This window comes from Octopus sinensis, linkage group LG11, assembly GCF_006345805.1.
Source record: "Octopus sinensis linkage group LG11, ASM634580v1, whole genome shotgun sequence".
NCBI lineage: Eukaryota > Metazoa > Mollusca > Cephalopoda > Octopoda > Octopodidae > Octopus > Octopus sinensis.
Window position 1 is genome coordinate 8,797,568 of NC_043007.1, and position 19,626 is coordinate 8,817,193.

The 19,626-nt window shown below is 36.4% G+C and overlaps 1 long non-coding RNA gene across 1 annotated transcript; it reads left to right on the forward strand.

Moving 5' to 3' along the window:
- The first annotated feature begins 1,772 nt into the window (after positions 1-1,772).
- Positions 1,773-14,222, forward strand: LOC118765257. The gene is made up of 3 exons (XR_005001096.1): positions 1,773-1,970; positions 13,228-13,229; positions 14,211-14,222. It is a non-coding gene; the product is annotated as an uncharacterized LOC118765257 (long non-coding RNA).
- The last annotated feature ends 5,404 nt before the right edge of the window (positions 14,223-19,626 follow it).

Below are 19,626 nucleotides of genomic sequence, written 5' to 3' on the forward strand. Positions count from 1 at the left end.
TACATGCATACTTACAAACATGATGGCTGCAAACTCGTGTTACGACCCCATTTTTTCAAGCGATGCCTGTGAATGATGATTTTTTATTGTGGGGGAAGGATTTGCACAAATCCAGTTCCATTCTTTGAACATGGACAACATAAACTCAAAAGAAGAACTAAATCTACTTTAATCAAATATTGTTAGTATCGAAGGTTTTCTCTCCGATTTTACGTCTCCTAGAACGCTGTGACAACAACAGAAGGGCCTTCCACTCCCAGTGGGCCAGCCGCGCGCCTGGACACCAACCCAGTCATTTCCACGTCCCCGAGCATATGTACATGCAGATATACAAGTGGCCGTTGATTACTCGTGATCTCTTCTGCCCTTTGGCAGGTCTTACTTTTCGTCCTGAAGGGTGTCCTACAGTCACTCCTCTCACCAAGCAAGCTTGATGGGGTTGCTAGTTTAGTCGCCGACGACCCGACGATGTAGCAGGTTGTACTGGGTTACATGTTACCAGTAGCGCCCAAGTGCGACCTGACATACATACATACAAACACACATGTACAAGCACACCGCACGCACAGTTTACCACTCCATTGCTGGTAGATTAAAAAAACAATGTACTCCATTCCGGGTGAGATAAATATTTAATAAACACAGAATTTAAATGTGAACAACGATAAATTTCATGCTTTAATAGTACAGAAACCGGACAGGCTTATATAATGTAGCATGTGTTATCCTACAATCCTCGAAGCTCATCGCACTTAACTGATGAACGTAGGCGATTAAACTGCTAAATAAAGCAGCTACTTCCATAAACATTTGCGCTGTATGTATTGAAAAATGACAATTTGATCGATGGATTCATTGTCATATGAGAAATGATGTCGTTCAAAACTGGTGGTTAAAGGTATCGTCAAACATATACACGGAAATAATAAGATTTGAAATTATTTCGTTGATTAGTTGCGTAAAAATTTCGCTATTTTTGATTTAAAAAGGGACACCTTAAACGCAGTACTTTTTCTCTTCACGGAATGTGTATTTGTCGAAACCAAGGAACGCCATTTTATTCATTGTTGCATTTGGTCTGAATTGAGAACGATAGAATGGTTACTTCTCGAACACTATTGATCGGGATATGTCTGTTTTGATGAAGAAACTTTGGATTATACAACAAAAACACTGTCTACTACTACTACTACTACTACTACTACTACTACTCTATACTACACACTAAATGCTATAACTTAACTATTTAATCATAGGAGAACAGACAAACGCATAGATTCTTTTGCCAAACCTAATGTTTCCTGTTCAATTACAAAGCGTAGATTAATTGTTCTTATATGTTTAAACGACTTTCTTGATAATAGAATAAATGTGTAAATAATTTAATTGAAATAGGTCAGTATAGATAGTATTTAATTCCGTATTGATTGCCATATTTGTAATCTCGACTCTTCGCATAAAAGAATTGCCAGAAGAGAAGAGATCGGAAGTTTTGTTAGCTTCCAAGATTCCACTGAAATATATCACTGCACAATGAGTAAATCTTTTTTCGGTTTATCACATTCATTATGTCTGTGACCGTAGTTTCTACTTTGTAATCATTAGGAAAGCTTCATGTTCCAAGATTTTCTGATTCTCAAGTAAAAAATTTCTATAACTTTTACACGTTCTCCGTTGTTTATCCACACACACACATACAAAATGCATAGCGGTATTTCGCCCATCGCTGCGTTCTGAGTTCAAATTCCGCCGAGGTCAACTTTGCTTTTCATCCTTTCGGGGTCGATAAATTAAGCACCAGTTGAGTAGTGGGGGGGGGGGCGTCCATGTAACCGACTTGCCCCATCCCTCAAGATTTCAGGCCATATGCCTATAGCAGAAAGGATTATTATTATCATTATTATTATTTTTATTTTTATTATTATTATTATCATTATTATTATTATTATTATTTTATTATTATTATTATTGTTACTATTATTATTATTTTATTATTATTATTATTATTATTATTAATATATTATTATTAATTATTATTACCAGTCCGTAGTCCTTTTACCCAAATAATCCACCCTTATATAATGCATCCTCAGATAATATATTGGAGCCTTTTACGAATTTGAATTATGACATGATGGCATCCATTTCTATCTTCATAGGACTACCCCTTTTATAATATCTTATAACTGTTTTATTCTTCTCCTTTCTTTACAGCAGATTGTTTCTCCCTATCACCTCTCTCTCTCTCTCTCTCTCTCCTTTATGCCATAGTATCCTCTGTGCTTCCATACATCGTCTCAGTTTAAATACGTCAAATTCACTTCACTCAAATTTCCTTCGCAAAAGTTTAATCTTACTGCTTCATCGTTGGAGATTTAATTCCACCAACACCCACCCATCCAGCCCCTCTTCAACTTAAAATTCTAATTCCTTATCCGAAATATTGCCTGAGTAAATAGATAAATAAACTAATTAACAACTACGTTGCATTTCCTTTAATTGCATCGTTGATAATAATTGCAAAATTATGCCTTCATATGCATTCTGTATACAAACATGGTTGAAATAAATAAATACACGTTGACGTGAGGTTGCAAATATATACTAATATACACCCTAATACAAACTTAGAGATACATAAATAATCATGCGTGTATGCGTGTGTGTGTGTATATGTGTGTTTGTACACTAAAGAATACACATGTTCCATAAGTTACACAAACAAGTATAACAATATCAAACTATACATATCAATATGTAAATACGTACAAAGAGATAAATTATGCGCATGTATATCAATCATGACGCATATACAACTGGCAAGAATGAAGGCGTGGAGTAAAGCAATGTATATATATAATATATATAATATATATATTATATATAATATATATATGTATGTATATATATATGTATATATATATATGTATGTATGTATAGTATATATTATATATCTATATATATATATATATATAATATATATATATAATATATATATATAATGTGTGTGTGCGTGTTTGTATATACTCTTTTACTCTTTTACTTGTTACAGTCAATTTACTGCTGCCATGCTGGAGCGCCGGCTTTTAGTCGAGGAAATCGACACCAGGACTTTTCTTTGTAAGCCTAGTACTTATTCTATCGGTCCCTCTTAGCCGAACCACTAAGTTACGAGGACGTAAGCACACCAGCATCGGTTGTCAAGCGATGGTTTGGGGAGACAAACACAGACACACAACACACACAAACACACACACACACACACACACACCACACCACACACACACACACACACATACACACCCACCACACACAACACACATATATATAATATATACATATACATATATATATATACATACATACACACACACATAATATATAATAAATATAAATATATATAATATTATATATATATATATATATATATACATATCATATATACGACGGGCTTCTTTCAGTTTGAGTCTACCAAATCCACTCACGCGGCTTTGGTCGGCCGAGGCTATAGTAGAAGACACTTGCCTAAGGTGCCACCTGGTTCCGGGTTGAGTCCCACTGCGTGGAACCTTGGGCAAGTGTCCTCTACTCTAGCCTCGGGCTGACCAAAGCCTTGTGAGTGGATTTGGGAGACGGAAATTGAAAGAAGCCCGTTGTGCATATATATACATATGCTTGTGTATATGTTTGTGTGTCTCTGTTTGTACCCCACCCAACATTGCTTGACAACCGATGGTTGTGTGTTTACGTACCCGTGACTTAGCAGTTCGGCAAAAGAGACCGATAGAATAAGTACTAGGCTTACAAAAAATAAGTGCTGGGGTCGATTTGTTCCACTAAAGGCTGTGCTCCAGCATGGTCGCAGTCAAATGACTCAAACATGTAAAAGGGTAATACTAACACCGTTTGTCAAATTGTGATGGTGGTCAAACACACACTTACAACCACACCCAAACAATCACACATAAATACATGTATACATACAGCGACATAGATAGATAGATAGAGAGAGAAAGACACTCACACACACATATAGAAAGGGAGATTGTTCTTTATAAGGAACAAATACTCAAAATGAGGTCTAGGTCAGAGGTTCTCAACCATTTTTATCTATGGATCCCTTTGATTATCATTTTATTTAGTTGGGCCCCCACAGCCATTCGATGCTTAAAAACTAGTTTTAAAGAAAATTTTTCACAATTCCTATTATGCTTTATACACATCAGCTTCTGTAGGTTGAACAATATAAAATGTTAGAGAAAGAAACGTAGCTGTTTCTAGATTACATACCAATATATCTAAAGCAAAATTTTTTAAAGGATCCTAAAAATACTACTCAGGGTCTCTAATTTACTATTTTACTGCATGGACCTCCATAAATCTTATATGGACCATTTGGAGTCATATGGCCCCCAGTTGAGAACCAGTGTTCTTAATCATTGTATTAAACAATATTAACATATAATTTGTTTTATCATCGATATGCTCAAATCTTTGAACTATGACACTGTTATACGACCACTGAGTAACGTTCGTGGTTGCTTCTAGTAAGTAAAATAATTTGATCTAATATCGATCTGCTAATAATATCTATCGTGCTTTTAGTACGATTGATTATTCTGCGACTGGGGTTAAGGTTGAAATTAGCTTTGCGATCCGACATTGTAACAAATTCTATACATATGGATTAAGTTTTTCCAGTCTATCGTCGATATCTCATTTAGTGTTTATAATATTTATTTTCTAATTAACGTTGTTATGTGTCTCGTGGCTAGTTTATTTGTGTTTTAGTGCACACTTAACTCAATTCTATGTAATTTAATGCATGTACCCCAAACGAATGGTTACAGTACAACGTATTGCCCATAATATGTTGTCCACTACTTGTCCGCGGTATTCTATGAGGAAGTGTTTGCGTTAACATTATTATATACATTGTGCAGCATGAAATGACAAACGCTGTAGTTTTCTCCATTTGAAACATTGACTTAGCTTCCAATTACAGATGAAATTATGGCTATGTAATATATAGACATATAAGATCATTGTTGAATCATATGTACGATATATATATATCAGATGATACACATAGAGGCGCGTCATGGTTCCAGGTTCACACCAACTGTGTGCCCAACTTTGACTAGTGTCTTTCATTATTGCCTCGAGCCGACCAAAGCATTGTGAAAGGATTTGATAGACGGATACTGAAAGAACACTCACGTATATATATATATATATATATATATGTATATATATTAAGAACAAACTTACTTAGAAATGGATGCGTGCGTTCTGTCGTGTAATAGAAAATTAATAAATAAAACATATACATATATACATACATATATGTACGTACCTACATCTACATGTGTATATACATGCATATATGGGTACAGCACACCAAAAAACAACGTCGAACACAATGAGAAACGAAAACATTAAACACAAAACCAAGGAACTGGACATTTTTCTTAAACAACGAAAAAAATAGAGTACAAGACAAATAACACAAGGAAAATTCCCCATCTTCAGTCGCCATGGTTTCATCTACTCTGCGTTTCGAAGGCGAAGGCGAGACGCAACTTCGACTGAAACATTCCTTCCCGCAAAAAGCAAATTAAATAAAATTTGAGATTTTTTTGTGGAGGGGTAAAAATGGTAACAAAAACAGGACAGTAACGACAGTACAAAATATAAACAGTAAAAGACAGGACAAGGAGAATAACAGTAACACAGACAAGAAGGGCTGTTAAGCCGAACGAGATAAAATATTACGAACGCTATTTTTGAAGAAGGGCGGAAGAGCCACAGAAAATGCCGCCGTCTGCACTCGGGTGAAGCAAGGTCAGAAAAGACAGTAGCTTCCTCATCGCTAACCAGCGACGGGACAGGGGAGGAGGAGAGAAAAAAGAGGAATGGTTGTAGAGAAAACCAGAAAGAATGTCTCTCCCTCCCTCTCATTCTTCATTCTTTCTGGTTTTCTCCACCACCATTCCTCTTTTTTCTCTTATAATCGATCAATGTGGAATGACTACAGAAAAAAGTCGAAAAATAGGGCATATAAACCACTACGTTGACGGAAAATAAGTAAGTTTTCTCGTACGCGCAACAAGTGGGTTATTATTTACACCAACATACAACCCTGCTGGTACTTTTCTCCGTTAGGGGCTTATAATTAGATTTCTTTAGGCATTGCATGGTGATCGCTTGTCAGCTTTAGGCTTACTACACACACACACACACACACACACACACACTCACACACACACACACACATACACACACACACACACACACACACACACACACACACACACACACATATATATATATATATATATATATAGATATAGGCGCAGGTGTGGCTGTGTGGTAAGTAGCTTGTTTACCAACCACATGGTTCCGGGTTCAGTCCCACTGCGTGGCACCTTGGGCAAGTGACTTCTACTATAGCCTCGGGCCGACCAAAGCCTTGTGAGTGGATTTGGTAGACGGAAACTGAAAGAATCCCGTCGTATATATGTATATATGTATATATGTGCGTGTGTGTGTTTGTGTGTCTGTGTTTGTCCCCCCTGCTTGACAACCGATGCTGGTGTGTTTATGTTCCCGTTACTTAGCGGTTCGGCAAAAGAGCCCGATAGAATAAGTACTGGGCTTACAAAAGAATAAGTCCCGATGTCGAGTTGCTCGATTAAAGGCGGTGCTCCAGCATGGCCGCAGTCAAATGACTGAAACAAGTAAAAGAGTAAAAGAGTAAAAAGTATATATATATATATATATGGAGGATTTTGCAGATTTACCAGACACACACACAGACATCTATCTGCTAAATCTGCTAAGTCATCCATACATTTTTATGTGCGCGCGTGTGTGTGTGTATGTGTGTATGGAGGACAATAATGATGATGAGAATAACGACGAGGAGGAAGATGAAGATGACCCCGACAATGTCGATGAGTACAACCATGCTTATGATGGTAGTTTTGTTACTAATTATGGTGATGGTAATTATTTTTATCTTTCAATCAGGCGGGAATGCAGCATATAGGGTCTCAGAGTTCGATTGATTTGAACAGAATAAACTCTGCGTAAGGCACCCAGTGCACAATATGGTGGTGTGGTAGCTAAAATCTACTACTCATATAAACTAAAGCTGCATTTAAATTTCGAACGGAAGAAAGCCGGAACAAACACGGTTATGCATATGAAACAATGTCCTTGCAATGTGACCGATTCATCATCACATGATATTAATGAGGATAATAGGCGCAGGAGTGGCTGTGTGGTAAGTAGCTTGCTTACCTACCACATAGTTCCGAGTCCCGTCCCACTGCGTGGCACCTTGGACACGTGTCTTCTACTATAGCCTCGGGCCGACCAATGCCTTGTGAGTGGATTTGGTAGACGGAAACTGAAAGAAGCCCGTCGTGTATATGTATATATATATATATATATATATATATTCATGTATGTATGCATGTGTTTGTGTGTCTGTGTTTCCCCCCCCCCCAACATCGCTTGACAACCGATGCTGATGTGTTTAGCGGTACGGCAAGAGAAACCGATAGAATAAGTACTAGGCTTACAAAGAATAAGTCCTGGGGTCGATTTGATCGACTAAATGCGGTGCTCCAGCATGGCGCAGTCAAATGACTGAAACAAATAAAGAATAATTATGATGACGACGATGATAATGGCGAGGATGATGACGTCAACGAGGATACCTACGCAGGCGTTCTTCATCGTGCGGGTATGGAGTCTGCAAGGAACTGACTCATAGTTACATAACTTTACATACTTCTTCTCACCAAATCTTACTCTAATTAAAACTGACATTACGTCTCCCTCTCGCCTTTAGATTTTATGCCTCAAAATTTGACAAATCATTCACCGCATAATGTCAATGTTTGTGGTGCTAATATTGATACGAATCTAGCGATGCAACATAAACTAAATTATATAACTGCTAGAGATATGGATACAGATATGGATATTTTTGTAGGAGATATATCTTGTAGAAAACATATTAAGTACGTCATACATAGATTATTTAGAATCAGTGCTACATCAAAAATAATAATGCAGATTCGTCTAAGTATGCAACTACCCATAGGGGAAGTTTCTTCAATGTCATAACATATTTCTAATTTACCTTAATGCATACATTCCTTACCACATGTTTCTATAAGAAAACCACATAGCTTCGTAACAAATAATAAATATAGGTTTTTATACACTTTTGTGAGAAAGTGTTATTTTCTAAGACTTCTTAGCATCCGATGTAATCTCAGAACTTTCGCTCGCTCTGCAGCTAAAAGACAAATATTGCGCACCATTATCCCATTATCGTTTATTCATATATCTTCAAGATTTAATAAGATTATCGCTTCTTCAATAATCTCTTCATGTCACCTATCTATTAATTAACGCCTGCAGATTTTCCTATTTCATTTCAAGACTACTGAGAATTACATTAATTTCTCGCTTTAATACTTTTCCAACTAATTCAATGTTATGCGAAATCAAATATGAAGAATTATATTAACTGTCATAAGAACACGCAGGGAAGAGATGAACTTACATACATACATACATACCTACATATATTTATGTATGTATGTATGTATATATATATATATATATATATGCATGTATACATGCGTATGCTTATATATACATATACATGTGGAAAAAAAAAATGTTTGAATATATACATATTAATACACACACACACACACACACACACACACACACATATATATATATATATATAATATATATATATATATATTTATCAAAGTACAGAGAAGTGAGAGATGAAATATTTGTTCCTCACGCTGACGGCTGTTTCGTAATATGTATCCAGTTACATAATCAATGCTTAAGTGCCCTACTCTCATACACATATACATACAGATGCAAATATAAACATGTATTTGTTACATAGGAATAGAACTGCCCATCAGAACATTTTAAGGCCACCACTTGCGCACATGTATATATATGTATGCATATGCTGCCACGTATATACGTACATATTTATGCAATATCAATTCAGTTACCATCGTCCTGCATATCACTCGACCATTGGCTCCATCTTAATAAGTGATGAGCGCTATTCCTAATGGTTTATAGGTATAGCGTTAGTCAATACATGTGACTCATCTCAAGCGTATATTTCACCTGTGTAACTGTTGTTTGGACGCCCCCAGACGATGAAGTAGACTATCCCAATACGTAGATACCGAAGGAGAAGTCTAGACGTCGTCAGAGAACAGTTGAGTAGTGGTGGTAGCATTTGGAGTAGAGTAGAGAGTAGCGTTGAGTAGAGGTCATCCGAACGTGCGACATAACAGTAACTCTAAACAACAAGACCAAATATAGTAAAATTAATATAATCCGTCTACCATAAACAGAGTTTATGATAGAGTCTACTTTAGATAGAGTCTACTTCATCGTCTGGGGGCGTCCACACAACAGTTACACAGGTGAAATATACGCTTGAGAAGAGTCACATGTATTGACTAACGCTATACCTATAAACCATTAGGAATAGCGCTCATCACTTATTAAGATGGAGCCAATGGTCGAGTGATATGCAGGACGATGGTAACTGAATCGATTTGTTTGTAAACATAAGTGTACAGCCACTGCAATGCTGTTGAGCACGGCAAGTATAATTATTCAATATGAAGGAATATTTCGTACTGTAATGCATTGAAGAATATAGGAAGATTTACACCATATTGATTATTAATTAAGAGAAGAAAGTATTAACAAATAAATCCTTTGAAAAACCTTTATTTTTAATGAGAAATGGAATAACGGATCACAAGTACAAAACAGCAGAATCGAATTTAAAATGAATACATAAAGACATTGAACATTTCGAATAGCGACATTATCAGCACAATAAAATAGTTACCATTGCGATACAATACCAAATTCTTTCCAGAACCAAATGAAAGTGTTCGGGCATTTACCTATCATCCACATACTGACAGAAAAAACAGAGAATATTTACATAGTAAATATCACCAAAAGTTTCAAACTCCTAGCAGCTAATATTACAGAAACTTAAAAATTACCGCATAGGGTATCATAAATTTTGGAGTCAAAATTAACGGTCCTATAGAACATGTCGCTGCGTTCGTACCTTACTTTACTCTTAAGGCCCATAGGGTGAATTTCTTCACTGAGCACAAATGAATTTTTGATATATTCTTTTAACTCTTACTTGATACATTCATGAGACTGTAGTGATACTGGGGCACCGGTTGAAGAACTTTAGTCGAATGCATTGACTCCAGCACACGGTTTCTTTTAAAGCCAGGAACTTATCTTAACCGTATATATATATATATATATATATATATATATATATATATAAATACATACATATCGTGAAGTATATTTGCCACTTAAGCGTGGCTAACTCTTAAAGATGGATGCTACTGTAGCTTGTAGCCCCAAGAAGACATGTCTTCCAGCTGGCTATTGACACACTTTCTGTGTGCCTTATCAGTATTTGCAAAAGGAGCTCATTCTTCCCATCTTCAGCCTAATGGACCCGGGTTTCTGAATATTGATCCGTCATCAGCGTGTGACAATCACCGATTGTCGATGTGAAGTGCTTCCCAATGCAATTATATTTATATATATATCCTTTTTTGAAAAAGTGTACACAAGCAATAATAAATCTCTGACGGGTCAATAACCAGAAACCCGGCTCCGTGCGTATCACGTCAGGTTAAAGATGGGAAGGATAACCTACCTTGGCAAATACTGATAGGACACACAAAGTGTGTCAATAGCTAGCTGGAAGCGATGTCTTCCTGTGGCTACAAGCTACAGTAGCATCAGCCATTAAGGGTTAGCCACTTTTAAGTGGCAAATATACTTCACGATGTCTTGCAGCTACTGTTTATATCTCGCTCAGAGATTTATTATTGCTTATATAAATATAATGAAAAGGTGTCGTAATTCCAAAATGTTGCTTTTTCAGAAAACGAAAAGAATAGATTCATCATTCCATAGCGAAACCGTTGTACTACACTGACAATTTTTGATACCTTAACATTTGAAGTAGCTGGAGATGTGATGGTTTGATAAAAAGAACCGGCTACTATAAGCACAAATAAATATACTTTCCTACTCTAGGGACAAGGCCAAAATTGCAGGGTTTAGTGAAATGTTTTTAAATAACAGATAATTTAAGAAATGGAGTTAAACGTAGGTGTTATTTAAATTTTTATACTTCCGACATATGTTTCGAAGAAAACATTGGTATTAATCCTGGGAGAATAAAATGATGTAACACCGCTGTTCTCTTTCAGTACAACTTTCTCTCACTCTTTCTTCATTCTTCTGCCACAAAGCAGAGGAACCATGGTGTAACCCACTATAGTGTGATAAACTTTCAGACCCTAGTCTAGATTGCGAATCCTGTATACCCCAGGATGGTTCAGCTCTCAACCCATTAAAAGCCACCGTTTACGGAATGAGGATAACAACGTAGCTTTGGCGCCCGTGCAACCGCCAGTCCATCGCGTGTGGTGGGTGGATCTTGAAATTGACACACGCATTTTTAGTACCTTAGAGTAAGCTCGAATTAAAGATTATTCTTTGTGGCTAATGCCGTGAACCCTGATTGGAAGAAGAAGAAGAAGAAGAAGAGAAGAAGAAGAAGAAGAAGAAGTAGAAGGAGAAGGAGAAGAAGAAGAAGAAGAAGTAGGGGGTGAAGGAGAAGAAGAAGAAGGAGGAGAAGAAGAAGAAGGAGGAGAAGAAGAAGAAGAAGAAGAAGATGAAGAAGAAGAAGTGAAGAAGAAGAAGAGAAGAAGAAGAAGAAGAAGAAGAAGAAGAAGAAGAAGAAGAAGAAGACAGTAGCAGTAAGAATAAGAACAAAAACAAGAACGACAACAGCAGCAACAATAACAACAACAACTATACCGTTACTAGGCCCACCACCGCTGTCATCGTCACTTTCACGATTACCATTAACCATCACCTCCAACACTACAACCACCACTACCACGATTAAATCTCAACTTACAGGTCTAAGCCTCCTAAACTACAGCCACCTGGAATACCCTTCGCCACCAAGATAACCACCGACGCTGACATCATCACTTCCACCGCCATTACCATCAGCACTACCATCGCCATGACTTCCACCCTGCACCGCCACCAGCATCATCAACCACTGTCGTTACCACTACCATAACCGCCAAACCACCACCACCACCACCACTCTCATCAGTACCCCACCACCACCTCCCCCCCACCACTACCCCCCCACCACCACCACCGTCACCACCACTGCTGCCGCCGCCGATACCACCATTAATGCTACCACCATCAACATCACCGAACCCACCCCAACCCTACCACGACCACTACCACCCGCACCACTACTGCCGACTCCGTCGTCGCCACCAAAATCACTGCCACCACCATCACCACCACCATCACCACCACCATCACCACCAGCAATCCATAGCCCATGGTCCCTGGTCGCTCTGTTGTGAATTATCTTTCCATTCCAGTAGACTGTTTTTCATGTTATCAGTTCATTTTACAAATATAGTTGTTGTTGCTGTTTCTTTAGTTGTTGTTGTCATTTGACATTGATGTGTTTAGCCCCGGGTCAAACACTGATCAATGAGACCTATTATGGAATACATTCCAAAACGTGATCATCCCGTAGTTTTTCTTAAATTCACAACACCCTAGGCCACATTAACTAATGTGCCACTTTCTAAGTGATAAGACATATATTTGAAGGATGTTTGGCTGTTATTTCTTCTAATTTAAGCAACCATGTAGAGGCTCCTTCTTCACTGCATCTGGTGCCCTTAATATTTTTGTTGTTGCTACTGTTGTTTTTGTAATGTTAGTTATATTTTTAGGACCGTTGTTTTGCTCTTGTTTCCTTATTTCTGTTTTGTTACCACAATTGATATTCATGAAGTTCATGTTATCACCTCCGCCTTCGCTATTGCGGTGGTATTGTTTTTTCAGTTGTATTTGTTTATGTGCCCCTTTGTTTGTCCATGGACAAGCTATCTCATGAACTGTAGGATGGATTCGGATGAAACTTCCAGGGATGTTTGACCTCGTGACGGGCATGAAATGATGAGATTCTGGGATCGATCCGGTATCGGAGAAGAATTCTTGATTATGTTTCCTACTGTTTTTTTTAAATTTTTACTTAATTTTCGAGAGCCGTCGGGTTCATTTTTAGAATTCTCGTTTCTGAGAGCAGTCGAGTTTATTTCTGATATTCTCATTTTAAAAATCATCTCTGGCTAATCGTTGAGAGGACGTTGGAGTTGCCTTGGCGGAGGTTTGCGCTCTGTGAGTGCTCTTCTTCTTCTTCTTCTTCTCTTCTTCTTCTTCTCTTCTTCTCTTCTTCTTCTTCTTCTTCTTCTTCTTCTTCTCCTTCTCCTCCTTCTCCTCCTCCTTCTTCTTCTTCTTCTCCTCCTCCTCCTCCTCCTCTTCCTCCTTCTTCTTCTTCTTCTTCTTCTTCTTAATATTATTATTATTATTGAGTGAGAGAGCAGTTCATGCCATCAAAGTGACACTGGGGTAAAATATACGAAGCCCAATATACCCATCATGACTACCCGTCTGATAAAGGTACACCAGGCACATGCATCACAACCATATGTGCGCGACATGGTGATCTCATATCAAGATAAACAGCACATGACCTTGCAGGTGGGGCCAGTTAGAATTTTCTTCAGGTTGAGTAGCCATCCCGCTCAAACGGTCCCTGAATAAGGTTGTTTAAGGATGTTGAAAGAACCACCATGTTTCCAGAGGTGAACTATTCAAACCCCAAAGAATCCTCTCAACACATGGCTATGATGCTCCCCCACTACTTCTGCTCGTGATCAGAGATGCACATATCGTCAGCCACTAAGGGACATGCTCAACTGGTTAAGGTCAAACAACTGACAAGCAAATCTGTGCTATTGAGCAGAATATTTGCTGTAGCCCATCTTTTATACCAAGACAAATCAATGTACATGATAACACTTCCAATCAGTTAAGATCAGAAGCCATGAGAGCCACTGCCTGGTACTTCATCAGGGCATTTATATTATTTATTATATTATTATTATTATTATTATTATTATTATTATTATTATTATTATTATTACCTCTGACTTAACGAGAAAGCGGAGGTTTTGTTTTCAATTGAGTTTCAAAAAAATTTTGTCAGTGGACAAGCTGTCTCTTGAACCGTCGGATGGATTCGGATGAAACTTTCAGGGATATTAAGCCTCGTGTCTATCACGAACTGATTATATTTTAGGATCGATTCGGTACCGGAAGAGAATTCTGGATTATTTTTCCTGTGTTTCTTTTTACTTAATTTTAGAGAGCCGTAGGGTTCATTTTTAGTATTCTCGTTTGTGAGAGCGGTCGAGTTTATTTCAGATATTCTTATTTTAAAAATCATCTCTGGCTAATCGTTGAGAGGATATTAGTGTTGCCTTGGTGGAGATTTGCGTCCTTTGAGTACTCTTGTTGTTATTGATGTTTTTGTTGCTGTTGATGTCATCGTTTGCTTTTATGCTGTTGTTGCTATTGTTTTCCTCTGCTCTAACTGGTTGTTGTTGCCATCTTTACTCTTGCTAACGTTGTTGTTTCGTTGTCACTGTGTCTCATGATGTTGTTTTCATTACTGCTGTCACCGTTTCTGTTCTTCTTAACCAGTTCGTTGCGAGCTACAGGACCAACAAATTTGGAGCGGAAAAATCAATTATATCGATCCCATTACCTGTCTGGTACTTTATTTTATTGTCCCTCAATACTATAAGAGGCAAACTTGACTTCGGCGTGATTTGAACTCACAGCGTAAAGAGCAGGAAATAAATACAACTTAGCATTTTGTCGAAGGTGCTAAAAATTCTGCCAGCTCATCACCATTTTGTATTCTATTGATTATTATAAATTGAAATGGTGTGTGTATTTGTGTGGATGTGTAAGTTTTCACGAGGTGAATATCAAATACTTTATTAATAAAGTTAAACGGAAAAGAAAAAAAATCTGATTTTACACACACACACACACACACACAGATATACACGCAAAGATACACACACAGATGCACACGCAGACGCACACACGCGTATATATATATATATTATTGGATATGCGTAATCGATTCTGACTGGACTTTAAAAGTATGTTGAGATAATTCGCAGACATTTAAATATTTTAAGAATTATTTAGATTTAATTCCTTCGCAGATTAATGCAATTTTCGCCAATTAGAATTAATATGCAAGTTTCCAAGCGACTTTGAAATTTTATTACAAAAGAATATTGTACAAATCTTAATACTTCAGCGTAAAGTCCTCAGATATTCTCATCTATCATTATGACAGATAACTATAAATAATTACCATATATATGCATATTAATTTGGTGATTTTAAAACATTAGCTGAGCTAGAGCTAATAGTAATATTGATTTCTTGCAGTGAAAGGAGGTCATTCACGTCGAAAAATCTGAAGAACAGGAGTCCAGAGTATCAAAAGTACTTATATTTCTGGCACTGACAGGGTTAAAAGCAGAGTCTAAATATCTGTAGGGATAAAGACAGAGTCTAAAATGATGCAGATTACCATATTTGGTACCATAAAAGATTCGCAGGCATATTAAAATCACCACAATTTCAGCAGAGCATATTCAGTAAAAAAAAAAAAGGAAGTTTTTTGTACATTAAAGCATGTAATAAAAACTAAACTGTGAATATAGCACCTAGGGTGAGTTTTTAAAAACTTCTTTTGGGTTGAGAGAAATGCGTCTTATTTTTTGCATTTGGCTGGAGAGATTCTTTACATGATCTTGTCTTTGGAAACAGATGTTGTATCTTGGGAGGGATGTAAAAATGTAATAAATAGACGCACCTGTTTTCGTTTTCACCTGTCTATTATTCGTCAAATTGTTTGCTGTTTTACCAATGACCTAATCAGTTGCTTGGTGAGTAATTCAGTTAATCAATCAATCTGTTGCGTTTTGCCAAAATCATTTCGCCACGAAACAGATGCCCACTTCACTAGAACTGAAAGACTAACCAAATGATGAATAAAAAGAAGTGAGATTGAATCTGTGCGTGAGCTTATTATTGACAAATTTGTTGTATCGAAATACAACAAAGAGTCCACTTTATATACCATAAAATAGTGTGCTAACTCTCAATGCTGCTAGCACAGAGAGTACAGAAAGATGATATTGGGCTCAATCTTTGGCACGAGATCAGCAATTACGGGTGAGTGGGTACGTCGATAACATCGATCCTAGCGCTCGACGGGTACTTATTTTGATAATTCAATCCCGAAAGAATGAAAGGCAAAGTCGACCTCGGCGGAATTTGAACTCAGAACGCTACGGCAGACGAAATACCGCTAAGTATTTCGCCCGGTGTGCTAACGTTTCTGCCAGCTAGCCGCCTTTGGAAGATAATATTGGTTTCATAGATTGACAGCAAGCCGGTATTTTCGTGGGATGGAATGAGCCTAATACATTGACTCCAATGTCCAATTGGTATATTTTGTTATTGACTACGAAAGGGATGAATGTCAAAATAAAAAGATGGACGACATGCCGCTAAGCATAATTTCCAGCACGCTAACGATTCTGCCAATTTGCCGCTTTAGTGAAAGATGATATTAACTATGTTTTCAATCAAATACAGTATCTAATTCTACATTTGTCATTGGTATAATCAATGAAGATTTTGGGTCCCACTTGGATTCATATAAATGTGCAAGGAACTCGTAACAACGACATTTATTCTTTGAATCTTTGTAAAGGAATAGCGGCAGAGAATTATATTTTTTCCATTTATAAAAATTTAATCTTTTCTATGAAACATTTCAAACAAATATTTATATAAAAAAATACAGTAGCAAACACCAAAGGAAAGGCAAGAACAAAGAAACAGCAACATTAATTGAAAAATAAATACTAAAATCAATACATAATACTAGCGTATAATAAACAAATATAATAGAGAAGTATTTGAAATATAGAATAAATGTCTCACTGAATGAGTTTGTTAACAAATAATACCGCTGCTCTAGATTTTATAACAAGAATAAGAAACTTGTTTTAGAATCAGTTTTCAGAGACTGGCGGCGGAAATTGTTCGCCGTTTATGGATTAGAAGCATTGAATGAAAACTAATTTAATTTAGGTATCAACTTGCCTGTAAATTCATTGAAATCGTGTCTCAAAAGACACAATATTTATAGAATTTCCGCATGATAACTATACTGCTATGCGTAGCACAAGAAGAGAATTGTCTTCCTATCGTTTTATATTATTGTGACAGTTTCTGAAATTTATATTATTTTTATTATTATACAGAGTTCAATATTTTTAGTAATTCCTTTTACGTTTTCTCTCTTTCTCTCTTTCCCTCCTCTCTCTCTCTCTCTCGCTCTCTCTGTCACACACACACACACTCCTTATTTATCTGTTTATCTACTTCTGTCTCAACAGATATCCATATGTACAATTATAATGCACACATATGCACATATACACACAGATATATATATATATGAACATACATACATATATGTATATATATATATATATTATATATATACGTATATGTATGTATGTTTATATATATATATATATACACACACATATATATAAACATACATACATATATGTATATATATATTTATTTATATATATATATATACATAGGAAAATAGATGCATACATACATAATTACCTACTACCATCCTACCTACCTACCTACATACATACATACATACATACATACATACATACATACACACGTACGTACGTACTTCCATACACATATGCAGTCATAGAGAGAAATAGAAAGAGAAAGAGTAGGAAAGAGAATGAGAAAGTCAGAGAAATGGAATTAAGAGGAAAACACTTTATCGATACAAGCTGATACCAATGTGAGTACCAAATTGGTTGTGTACTAATATATATATATATAATATATATATATATATATATATATAAATATAAATATATATATATATATATATATATATATATATATTATATATATATATCAAATATTCACGAAGAAACAGAAAAGCACAAACACTTTCACATAGCCATGCATCGTCACACAGCCACTCACATTATACACATACATTCAAACAACAGACACAGATACACACAGACACACACCATTCAGATAGACTGTAAAACGGTGATGTCATTCATCTGAAGATACTAACAACCAAATACGTTGCTACATATGCACAGATCCACAGGTGTTTTAGAGATGAACACACAGAAATATATTATGCATGTTTCTCTCTTTACACATATACACAGGCGCATAAACACGTAGATAAACATATATATATATACATGTATATGAATGTATATATATACATATATATATATATATTATATATATTCTTTTACTCTTTTACTCTTTTACTTGTTTCAGTCATTTGACTGCGACCATGCTGGAGCACCGCCTTTAATCGAGCAACTCGACCCCGGGACTTATTCTTTTGTATGACCATTACTTATTCTATTGGTCTCTTTTGCCGAACCGCTAAGTAACGGGGACGCAAACACACCAGCATCGGTTGTCAAGCGATGTTGGTGGGACAAACATATACATACACATACATACATATATATATACATATATACCACAGGCTTCTTTCAGTGTCTGTCTACTAAATCCACTCACAAGGCATTGGTCGGCCCGAGGCTATAGTAGAAGACATTTGCCCAAGGTGCCACGCAGTGGGACTGAACCCGGAACCATGTGGTTGGTAAACAAGCTACTTACCACACAGCCACTCCTGCGCCTATATATATATATATATATATATCAAAATGTGATCGCGTATGTACCGTTGGCGATTTTTTCCCTCCGTCTTCCCTTCTCTGGATCTTTCCTTTTCCTATGTTTCTGACGAAGAGCTCCGGAGCGTCCAAGAATACTATATTTGTTCCACGTCCTCGCGTTGTTGTGTTTTCTCTTGGTGTTTTCATGTTTGGATTAACATTATATATATATATATATATATATATATATATATATATATATATATATATAAATATAAATATAAATATATATATATATGCGTGTGTGATAAATAGAGAGTAGATTGATAGATATCTTCTCTCTGTGGATTCCAAGGCAGCCAGTGGCTTTATATCACGCGGAGAACTTTTGTAGTTCCAAGGAATGTCGATTTTCATAGGTGTTCTCTCAATGTTTTTGAGCCACAGTGTTTGTTGATTGCGATACTTTCATGCGCGTCAATTTCTGTTCATAACATGTCCACTCTCTTCATTACCCACAACCTCAACTATCATTATCATTATTATTATTATTATTTTTCCTTCTTTCTTCAAATTTTCTTCCGTTTCTCTCCGAGTGTTTTCCATACACCTAGGGCAGAGAAGGTCGTTGTATGCATTCCCAGATTACACGCGCAAATTCACAGGTAAAATAGGTATTTAAAAATTAATAAATAAATAAATTCATGGATGGATGTTATTTTTACAGCGATAATGCTCTTCTCAGTTAATGAACCATTCCAGTTAATACGATTATTATTATTATTATGATTATTATTAT